Below are 10,150 nucleotides of genomic sequence, written 5' to 3' on the forward strand. Positions count from 1 at the left end.
CCTATTTCTTTAGTGGGATACAGTTATTTTGATAATGATAGGACTCCTAGTGCTCACGGAAAACGTGAACTTTATATGACGCTTGGTTGGTTAGTAGCATCAAAAATATTTTAAAATTCATAGTGCATATTTGTAAGGTAAAAAAATTGTTTATTATTTACCTAGTCTTTTCCAAGATTGTTAGTTTAGAAGTCGCGCTGGCTTATGTAAAAATACTCTCGGCAATATCTTCCGTGGTAATATGACCAAATTTTAGGTGTCCTTTTCTAAGTTCGCTGCGAACATAAATGTGGCTGCTTAGTCATAAAATAGAGCAGGTCTCATCTTTGGTTCGCAGTGGGAAATTTAATGAGCATTATTTACTCTCTTTCCAATGTACGATTTCTCCCATTATTAGTGTCCTTGTTCCAGTGTGCTCTGTTGCCAGATATATGCCTAAATCTCAAAATGTATACACACGACTTTATTATATAATAATATTTTTTAATGTATCTGAAACTTCGTATTCTATAAAGGAATAAATAAATGTAATGAGAATTTTAGTAATACATTTTTTGTTATATTTTATTAAGAGCATTATCTAGTAACTGAAAGACGCCATTTTGGTTTCAACCATTTTTCCCACAACTTTTTTATTCATTAATTTATTTAAAAATTCCACTCTATTTGAGCATAGCACGTAATTAAATTGAAATATTTTTTTTTATAAATAGTGACCAATTATTACAAATAGTTTCTATTGTGAAATAATAATTTGTATTAAGTATTGATTTTTTTTTCTCCCTTTTTAAATTACTACAGCTGTAATATTACTGTTAATAAACGCTATTTCACGGTCTTTTACAAATAAGGAAATAATAAAATTTAAATAAATATATAACTAACCATTGCATACAAAATAAAATTTGTAATTTTTGCAAGGCGGGTAGTATCAAACAGTGGACGCCGTGGACTCTGCACTGCGAGCTGAGCGTGGTACAGACCATAGCTGCGGGTGTTCGCGTGGCGGACGTGACATCGTCAGGAGGAGCTTGCTGCCGCAGCAACAACCGCGCGCTTGCTCCACGCTGCAAGGAGCGAAGGAAACTAACGCCAAGCTGACGACCACACGTTGACATTTCTTAAACTCGAAATTAATCAGTCATAAGTGCTCAATTAGTCCCGATTTTTGCCGTGGGAAACCGAAAACATTAAATAAAAAGTCATAAATAATTTATAAGTCACGCTCAATGCCCAAATTTTCAAAATTGTGCTATAGGAAAGTAACAGTGTTGTAAATTAAAAGTCTGCGACTACGCTTTGGGATTTAAAACTCAAAATTTTATTGGTGACAAGAGCAAAATAAGTATGAATTTGTTCTTTATAAAACTGTTAATTTTTTTGCTTTGTTAATGAAAAGAGTTAAAAAGCACATTTACAAGTGAAAGTCACCTGCTTGATGTAAGGCTATGTCATCGTGACCACTGTTTACTGGTGCCTCACGAGCCGTGTTATTTACCGCGCCCCGTGGCAGGAGCGCAGAAGGGCGTAAGAGGTGGCGAGGGAAGTCCATTAGGCTGCGGGCGTCGTGCGGGAAAGCAAATGTGGAATCTCTTTTTCTGTGCGAGCTCCTCCGGTTGTGCAAGGTGGCGCTAGCGATTTACAAAACATTTCTAAGGTTAGAGGCACAGCTCCAATTAAGCATGTCAAATAGCAAATACACATTATCCCAGTGGCAATGAAGTTTTCTTTTGAAAAACTTGCCCGTATACTTTACCTGCAATCAATTGCATCCAATTTAATCAAGCATTATTCAACATTTAAATTTTTTTTCAATTTCTTAAGATTTATGGAACATATATATGTTCTAATGAATAAAATTGATTCGTAACTATAACATTTTAAATTGTTACTTATGTATAGCAACTAAATTTTTTTGGTAAAAGTGTTTATTTTAGTGTTTGATTGACGTGGAATTTACTGTATGTTTTTAAGTTGGATTTTTGGAAAAAAATTGGCACGTCATTCCTTGCGAAAACATTTTAAAGAGATGTAAAATCCTTTTTTATACATTCATAATTTCGTAGCCGTTTTGCATTACTTTTGTTTTGAAACATATTGGTTTTGCTATCTTGATAAGATATTTATTTTCATTATGTTAATTTTCATACTCATATTTTCTTGTATCGTCTAATGGTAAAAAAAAAAATTATTTTACTTTAGAATGCCAACTTCGTTATTTTAAGCTATTATTTTGCTATTGTTTATTACGCAACGAAAACCATATTTAATTGTAACTGTTCAAAACGAATTTGACATTGCTTAAAAATAAAAATTTTTTCTCGTGGTTAGAAGCAGATAATAATGATTAAAGAAAGGTTATGTTTGAACGCTAGGCTCTTAATTTAGATAAACATTTTACTTCTTTTTTTATATAAATAGTTCAATTTTATAGAATTTGGTCTTCAAGATGTTATGAAAAACCTACTATGGTTCCATGTTCAAGAGTATGAACTTAAACACATTTTAGGGTTTACCCTCAAGAATGTTTGCAGGCTTGGACCAGAGCACATTCACACGCCCTTGCCCTTGCTGTGAGTCGAGCCCGCGTCTTCCAGTTTCCATCCGGATGCCCTACGTCTGATCGTTCGGGACACCTGTATTTCGCGAATACATTTCATGTCAAGGTATTTCACAAAATACCATAGCTTTTTCTAAGAGTCATGGCAAATTGTGAGGGTGCAGCTGTACGGTGACCACATTCTCATTGGCCCCGTCAAGAGCGGGACGACACCTCTCACCGACCTCAGCCAATAACCACAGGAGAAAAGCTACAGTATTTTGTGAAATACCTTGACACGAAATGTATTTGCGAAATAGAGGTGTCCCTACTGATCGTACATGCTGGGACTTGAGGCGCTCGCGGTATTGTTGTATCAGCTGGGTCACTTTGAACTGTAAACGTGTTTGTAAATGAAACAGAAATATCAATGTAAACTAGCTGATATTTGTCAGTTTATACATTTACATTAAACCAACAGTATCAGTAGAAAATAGTGTTCGCAGTAATACTGGTTCGGATTATTACCCAAGCACCTCCAAATGTTAATGTTATTTGTAAACTGTTCCCGTAATAGCTTCCCAGCATTAACTGGGCCCATGATATGCATGCTATAACAAAATGAAGTCACATTGTTGAATGTTTGATCATATTTTCCATCGTTTAAAATAGTTATGCTTTGAATGAAACGTCAATTAAATATTAAAAATGTGTGCTAATTTTCGTAAGAAGTACTCAGTTTTATCTCTAGAAACGTATTCATATATGAAAAAATAACCATGGCCTTGCATTGTACAACATTACAATATATTTATTTTAGTATAAGAAACTATTTATTGGAAACTGGTTTTTAAATTAATCTTTTGTAAAATCAAAGAATTTTTTTTTCTCTATGGGCACTAACAGGTGAAAAGGTTATTTTTTTATCTTCCACCAGATAATCTGCCCAAATAAATGGTTTGAGAGCAATCGCCGTATATCTACTTTACTACCCAATTAATTGGAGAAATAATTGCAACTTTATCAGTATGTCGTTCCCCACCCAAGATGTCTTATAGTGAGCCGCAATTCCCAAGGAACAGGGTCGTGACAGCTGTAATAAAGCCTTTCAAGCATCTTTTATCCCAATGTGAATGAAGGTTTTCAACGAAACATTTTCCAGTTTACCTTATTTAAAAATAAATTTATCTAACTCAATCTAGAGTTATTCAACATTTGTCAGTTATTTTTTTTTTTCTTAAGCGATTAAAAACATCCCGAAAAATGAAACAGTACACGAGAAAAGGGTGAGAGACGTTGGGGCATAGAGGATCAAATTCAGCTGGGGAGACCAGCGGGCTGATTACGAACACCATCAACGACTAGCGTTATTCTTCACGCGGTAACGAAACACGTATCGCATTTGGTGATTACGACCCACCTTGCGATATGCGTTTCGTTATTTTTCACGGTAACGCTGACCTGCGATACGAATCCATGACGTCAGAGGACAAGCAACAATTGAACAATTAATATGTTCGTCGAACAGACTATTTTGTAAGTGAATCATGAATACTTAGTGTTACTTGGAACAAAATAATCTTTTTTAATGCACTAATTTCTTAAATAAAGTCTTTAAAGCTTTTTTGCTGCCTTTTTCGTAGAAGTTTAAATTGAAAATGCAGTTAAAGATTTCGCGTCGTCATTGTGGCTAACTGCGTCTTGCCATGTAAACATAAACATCGAACGAGAAGCATGTTTAAACTTCAATAGAATGAAAATGAGGCCACTCTACAGGTTACAAAATTAAAGGAACAACTAATTACCACGAACCCGTGTCTGTTTTTATTTTACCTATTATTGATATGATATGAAGAGTGGAATTAAAAAAAAATATTTAGTCAAGTTTTGTGTGCTTGTGTAAAAACATAACCTTATACTTCAAAGTTAAACATATATGTGGTTAATGATATATTTAAGTGGTTATTAGCATACCTAATAAAAACTACACTTTTTAACATATTTCCAGCGGTGAGCTTTCTAGTTTATGTAATCTAATCAGTTAAAATTTTATAAATATATTTTAATACTCATGTGCTTTCGTATATTTTATATACAAGTGTTTTGAAACAATGTTTCCAAGATATTAGTACCATTCGTAAATAAAAATAATTTTGCTAATATTTATATTATAGGTCACTCAAACATTTTTTACTCCCTTCGTACACTTGGTAAAGTTTAATTACAGAAAATTATTTAAATTTGTGGTTTTCTTGATTAGAGTGCACATGCCGCTATTAAAGAGGACACTGTGTTGAATATTTGTGTTCTCAGTTAAAATAAGCCTTAGAGTGGCACTGGTAAAGTTACTGCTGCCCAACAGAAATCATGGTGTGGTTTATTAAGAGCCACAGAGAGTTTGCAGCCAATTTTTCTTCAAATAATGAATGTGAAGCTTGCATGTATCTGTGGATTTAACTGACAAAGAGGCTTAACAAACGTTTAGGGACATTAAAAACCATTGACCATTGGCAAAATATTAGTTTTTTTTTTTTTTTTTTTAATGAATATAGCATTACAATTTTTATGTAAGCAGCAGCCTTCAATTAGCCTTCAATTAGCCTTCAATTCATTTTTTGAAGTCTGTTTTAAACTCTTCAGTGTATTGGGTTGCATATTCTAAGGATAAAATTAGGCCCATAATGTTTCAATTTAAAAAGATTGACATTTTAAACAGTTATTATGGAACAGTTCTTGAAAATTTTCAGTGTAAGAACAGTTTTTTTTTTATAATCTGAGGATATGAAAGTTCATTGCTATGTTTTTTTTAATTGCTGTTTAATTTAATCTCACCAATGACTTAAACAAGTGAAACTAAGTACTGAGTAATTAGAGTAAGTACTGAGTTAACAACTTTGTTTTCAAGATGGCATTCAAGTTGGTTAATGATCCAACATGTATGTAAATTATTAATATGCTGCAATTATTTTAAAAACTGTCTTGAAATATTCAATAATTTTAATTCTCCCCTCCCCCTTTTTTTCCATTAAGATAAATTAATAGATTACTTTTTCTCAGCAAGTTTAGAAATTGATGGTTTAATATGTAAAATAATATTCAGTTTGAACAATTTCTCATGTACATGCATTCCAATTATTTAATCCATTTTTTTTAAATTCAGTAATGGATCAACATGATATATGCTGCAATAAAAAGAGCAGCTTAAGCAATAGCTGCTAAGATAACAGCTGGCAATATTATCCAAGTTATATTTCTGAACAGCCTTGACCAGTGAATTATCCAAATATTCGGTACAGCATCATTGGGAATGATGTAGATTCTAGAAGGTGGTTTTGTCCCTCAACCTCTGGTAGACATTATATTGTGTTAGTCATGCATTTTGTTTATCCTATACTTTTCCAAATATTTATTTGAAAATTAAATATATATTTTTTTCAATACTGGTATGCTTCCAATTTTGTTGTTTGAGATTGGTGTAGTGGGTTTAAAATAAGAGTGGTGAAAATTAAGTAGTTAAGATACCTGAAAGTTGACAGAGAGAAATTGGAGGTGTGCTACATTTAAAATGAAACACAAAAAAATGACTTGCATAAACATGTAAGTGTTAATAGTTCATATTAAAAAAAAAAATTAAAGTTGTTCTACTCAGAAGTGTATGCAGAATTTTGTTATGAGGGAGGAAGGGGGATGGGGAGGAGGAAAGTGGTATAGAAGCACTTAGCCTGTTGGCTTTATTTTTTTTTGTGGTGGGGGGGGGGGGGGATATAGATTTTTCTTTTAAGAATTTTGGGGGAGGCATATATTCCTCTTGCCCCTGCATATACCCCTGGTAGGTTCATTATTAAAACAAGACCTCTTACAATCCTTGTGTTTTCATAAGATAGCCAAGAAACCTAAGAGTTTTTTATGCATATTTGTTATAATGGCCATCAGTCATAATCAGTTACATATTAATTTACTGTATTAGTCTTTTATTTAAGTTAAATTTTACTTAATATAGTTAAATAAGCTGTTTAAATGCTTCATCACATATTTTAAGAAAGATATGATTTGATCTCTAAATACTAGCTCAAAAATTGCTTATTTTAATGTTCACACACATCTAAGCACAGATTTAGTGGTTATTGGTTATTCTGATGATAAATAGAAAGATAAGAACAGTGAGTGATGATAAAAATTCATAAGATGCAGAGTGTTGACTGGGGAGGTGCAAGAAATGGAGCTGTACCAAACTTTATCGCAAGATGAATCATACTAAGTAAGTCAATATTTGTTCCTGAATTATCTAGCTAAATGCAATGTGTGTCATTTAATTTGTTTGTACTTGTCTCAGTCTCAATAAACATACCTACATTGATTCTAAACTTACAATAATAAAAATTAGTTCAAAATATTTTTTTTATATTCGTCCACATGAAACAATGTCAATACTGTATACAAATGGGCTCACTAGCAACAACAAGCAGTTGTACCTGCTGGAACTTGCATTGATAGTCAGCTAGTCTAATGAAATTCTTCCATGTAATATCTTGTTTACACAAAAAAAAGTAAAGAATGGTTAGATACAAGCATTGTGAAATATTTGACTGGAAAAACCTTGATAATTCTTTTAGTCAGCATACTTTATAGAATCTGTACTTTGTTATTAGCACCTCCTTTATTATAACTCTGCCTCTATGATACCTAGTGTAACCTATACAATTCATACTGGTAATGATCAATAGTACAATTTAAAAATAATAAAAAAAAGATCAGTTGAGCAGCATTCAAGAAAGATAGCTGGCAGCTGATAAACAACATTCAAGAAAGACAGCTGGCAGCTGATGAGAAGCATTGGGAATATGTGCTTCTGAAATGGTAACCAGCAATTTGATTAAAAATGCATCAAAGAACTTAAAGAAAAGTTAAAAGGCATGCTAGAGGCATGTGCTAAAATTGCCAATTATGAGAAAATATTGTGTTAAGAAATAATTTTTTGTATACAAACATGGAAATGAGTGAACACTTATTTTCACAATTTCTTTAATAAATGCAACAAACTTGATAACAAAGTATTTATTAAATTGCATAGCTCGTTTCTTCATGTTTCTTCATTTTCTAAGGTTTTCCAACTGCTATGAGGGTGCAATCTGGCAATTCGAAGGGATTTTGATGGTTTCTTAACAATCTTCTCTGCCTTCTCCTCCAGTTCGATAGCTAGCAGAAAGGCAGCAAAGGCCATTGTGTAGAACCTGAAATATTTTCAAACATTAACTAAATTAGTGTAATATAGTTTGGTAGGCTACTAATTGTTAACAAGAGGGCCTGATTAATAAAAATAATTTTTTAAGATGATATTATTGAGCTAATATTCCTCGATGTAACGCATAACTGCATTCATTTTTCTTTAATTTCTAAAAACAATTTTAACTTTTCGACTTCTTTTCCAACAATTCTCCATGAGTGTGTTGTAATTCTTCAAGCAGTTAAACTAGAAATATGCCATTTTAATAGCTTGTTAGGTTAGGTAAATCAAAAAATTTAGACATGAGAATGATTGGTTGACTTAAGTAAGCTACATTAAAAATACTTACTGTGTGATTTTGTGAACTGTTTCTTAAGTTATGTTACCAAAAAAAATAATAGGTATAAACTGTTGTGTGGTTGGTTAGGTTAGAGTTAGCTGTGTTACAATATATAATTCTTAAAAACTGTTAAAATGAGTTCACAGTATATTTAATATAACTACCATAACCTAATAAACTGTCTACACTACTTTCAAGTATTTGTAATTAACCTAATCAAACCAGCCATTCCCACCATTAAGTTTGTTAGATGAATTAAAAATAACAAAAAAATAGTGTGGATCTGTGTGAATGGTTAGTTAAGTTAGGTTAGTTACATTAATTGTACTACAAAATATGTGTGGATGGTTGGTTAGGTGAGGTAAGCTTAATTTTCTATTAGTAAAACAATGTTACAGTATTGATAGCCTATGTTAATTATTGGAATTAATGTCTGAAAACTAATAAATAATTTTAAAAAAACATATGGACAAGTAGCTTTTCACCAGATTTACCTCATTATACAATATTTAAAATGTAGCTAACCTATCCAACTGTAGACATGAATAGGTTTGCAGTATTTGAAGTGTAGCTACCCACACATAACCAACAATTTAAACAGTAAACAACTTGAAATATCTCAACAGAAATAAGTATCAAGGTTAATAATAGGAACTCAAAATTACCGTTTTCATAAACTTATTTTTATAATAAAGCCTTGCCTCCCCTACATAAAAACTCGAAATGTTATTTAATAGAATCATCCTGGGGAGGGGAATTCATAAATAAATTATTCATCAAGTTATTTGTTTTATGATCAGCCCCACTTGTTAACAATTACCAATGTTAACACATTTAGGTAATAGAGCCAATATGTAAATGAATGAGCACAAATGAAAAATGTCTTGCACAATTGAACACACAAGGAGGCCGGAAATAGCTTTCTGAAACTAAATAGAGAAATATACAATTTACTGTCTGAAGTCTACAAGCGCACAGATTAAAAAAAAATTGCATGTTGAGCAAATACCCGAACACAAAATATACATAAGTAGCCTATTTGAACTATTTATAGCTATGTTGAGTTCATAATGTGCGTGTAAATAATGTCGCTCTTTAGGTTAGGATTAATTTGATAAGCTATGACACAGCATTTATTAATATTCTTATTACCTACTTTGATCGTATTTAAACCACTTCATAATTATTCCACACAAACTATGCATTGAAAACAATGATCCCATGGTACAATTAATAAACAGAAATAGCATGTTAAGAATAATGTTCGCGTGTTAAATATGCACACACTAACCTAAAACAATTGTTTACGTTTAACTTCATCGCTTTACATCGTACTCGACTATATTTAAAACAATAATGTGCGATTATAATGACGTTTTTAGGACGGGAGGACATTATTTTTAAGAGTAATTATATCACTTACCTCACATTCGCTTCGTATCACCAGTTGAAATGCTCGTGATATATAACGTAGCTACGGTGCGATAAATATCACTTGAAAAGTGTGCTCGTAATCAAAGTTTGCGATATATACCGCCACAACGTCATCAATATTCGAAGTTTAACGAAACAGGATGTGTTCGTAATCACGTTGCTGGTTCCTGCGATATTCTTCGCAAACCTTCGTTATTTATCGCAACTTATAACGCAAAGTGTGTGCTCGTAATCAGCCCGCTGATCACCACGAAGAAAACACACCAAAACTTACTGCATTCTCCGCCACAGTTCTCACCTTCGAAAAGAATTGTTGATCGTATCCGTTAGAATTGCAGTGGCCACTAGAGCAGTCTGGCCTATCGAGTGCTTCCAGCTTGTCCGAATTATTTTTAAAAAGTATTTATTAAAGCACAAAATTCTATAAAATTTAGCTTGTCTTGCACCTGATCCAACTGACGAACATGTTATGACAAATGGTTTCACATTTCAAAACCTTCGTGACAAGAATGAGTATAATGCAGCGTGTCTACCCACTAGAGAACTGCCGTCAATGCAGTCAACTCTATCCAATGCTGCAGTGGTCTGGTGGGCTTCAAAGGAATATTCAGCT

The 10,150-nt window shown here is 32.6% G+C and overlaps 1 long non-coding RNA gene across 1 annotated transcript; it reads right to left on the bottom strand.

Annotated features, from left to right (window-relative positions):
- Positions 1-7,544: 7,544 nt before the first annotated feature.
- Positions 7,545-9,768, bottom strand: LOC134542209 (uncharacterized). The gene is made up of 2 exons (XR_010076757.1): positions 9,527-9,768; positions 7,545-7,770 (listed from the first exon to the last, which is right to left on the bottom strand). It is a non-coding gene; the product is annotated as an uncharacterized LOC134542209 (long non-coding RNA).
- Positions 9,769-10,150: the final 382 nt, after the last annotated feature.

Source organism: Bacillus rossius (assembly GCF_032445375.1).
Source record: "Bacillus rossius redtenbacheri isolate Brsri chromosome 4 unlocalized genomic scaffold, Brsri_v3 Brsri_v3_scf4_2, whole genome shotgun sequence".
NCBI lineage: Eukaryota > Metazoa > Arthropoda > Insecta > Phasmatodea > Bacillidae > Bacillus > Bacillus rossius.